The sequence below is a fragment of the Tupaia chinensis genome, unplaced genomic scaffold, assembly GCF_000334495.1.
Source record: "Tupaia chinensis unplaced genomic scaffold, TupChi_1.0 Scaffold143481_1, whole genome shotgun sequence".
Taxonomy (NCBI): domain Eukaryota; kingdom Metazoa; phylum Chordata; class Mammalia; order Scandentia; family Tupaiidae; genus Tupaia; species Tupaia belangeri.
Window position 1 is genome coordinate 293,460 of NW_006203325.1, and position 1,814 is coordinate 295,273.

At 41.1% G+C, this 1,814-nt stretch overlaps 1 pseudogene; it reads left to right on the forward strand.

The window, feature by feature from the left end:
- Positions 1–458: 458 nt before the first annotated feature.
- LOC102496810 (latexin pseudogene) lies at positions 459–1,119 on the forward strand (annotated as a pseudogene).
- The last annotated feature ends 695 nt before the right edge of the window (positions 1,120–1,814 follow it).

Sequence of the window (1,814 nt, forward strand, 5' to 3'; positions counted from 1 at the left end):
CTGGCGACTTGCTTTCTCACTTTCTTTCCTACTCTATGTTCCTCTCTGGTTAAATTAAAAAAAAAAAATCATTCTCAGATAAACAAAAACTGAAAAAACTCACCAAAAGTAGGCCAGCTCTTCAGGAGATACTTAAGGGAATAAAACCTCTTAAAAACTAAAAGGAAGTAAATAAAAGTAAGGAAGCACAAAACAACCAAGGCAGGGGGAGGTAACAAAATGAAAAGGATAAGCCCACATGTATCAATAATAACTTTGAACATTAATGGATTAAATTCCCCAACTAAAAAAACCAGATTGGATCAATGAATAATAAACAGAAACCCTGTATGTGTTGCTTAAAAGAAACATGCCTGTCCGCCCACCCAGCAGCGAGCGGGACGCCCAGTAGGCAGGGCCAGCGAGGAGCAGAGGAGACTTGCTAAGACTGAGCACCCCACGGCCAGTGCTCCCTGAGAATGGAAATCCCGCCAGATCACTACCCAGCCTCCAGGGCAGAGAACTGCATTAACTACCAGCAGGGGACCCCCCACAAGGTGTTTCTGGTGCAGATGATCAAACAAGCCAGCATGGAGGATATTCCCGGAAGAGGACATAAGTATCGCCTTAAATTTTCCATGGAAGAAATTATCCAAAAAAATGTTAAGGTGAACTGTACAGCTGAAGTACTTTATCCTCCTGTGGGACAAGTTACTGCAACGGAAGTCAACTTTACATTTGAAGGGGAAATCGCAAAGAATGCAGATGAAGAAAATACATTTTATCAAAGACTCAAGTCCATGAAGGAACCACTAGAAGCACAAAACATTCCAGGCAGTTTTGGAAACATATCTCCAGAAATAAAGCTAGTTCGACATTTAGCCTGGGTTGCCTGTGGTTATATAATATGGCAGAATTCTACAGAAAACACCTGGTATAATGGCAAAGATTCAAACTGCCAAGCAAGTGCAAAGAAATGACGACTTTATTGAATTAGACTACACCATTCTACTTCATGACATTGCATCTCAGGAGATTATTCCTATTATCCCTTGCAAAATGCAAGTTCTGTGGCATCCACAACATGGTACTAAAGTCAAACATAATAGCCATCTGCCAAAGGAAGAACAACAGGAATAAACAGAGACCCTAACACTGGAATGATGTGCGAAGTGTCCATTAATGATGTGTATGCCATCCTCACCTGTATCTAGCTTAAGGGCCAACCAGATCCCAAAGTGTCATTTTGCATACATGTCTCGATTATAGTCTAGAACCATACAAGACGCCATAATGAAGTGTTACTACATAAAAATGTCTTCATAACAGTAATAATGATATATGGAATATCCCATAATAAAGCTTCAATTTTGGCTATATATATATATATATATATATATATATATATATAAAGAAAGAAAGAAACATGCCTCATTGGGTTCAAGTGGCACTGCCAGATGCCAGGCTGCCTGTGGCTGCAGACCCTAACAGCTGAGACTATGGCTCATCACATCTCCTCCACTTTCCTTCGGACTGTCAGAACTTCTGTGTTTTGAATAGCAAGCAGTGCGCAGTTCGCAGTGCGCAGTGCACGATCTTTTATTTGCTCTTAAGGTGAAGCTCACTAGCCCAGTTGGAGGCTAAACGCTCTTTTGAAACAGGGAGAAATTTGGGTTGTCCAGGACCTATGACAACAATGCAGGGTACTGCTGAGCAAAAGGGAGGCAGACGAGAACAGAGATAGCCATTTTTTTTATTCCTGCACACCTTTAAACACTCCAAGTTACCTTGAATAAGTTAGGAAGGAACATATAGACCACCAGATGACTAGGAAC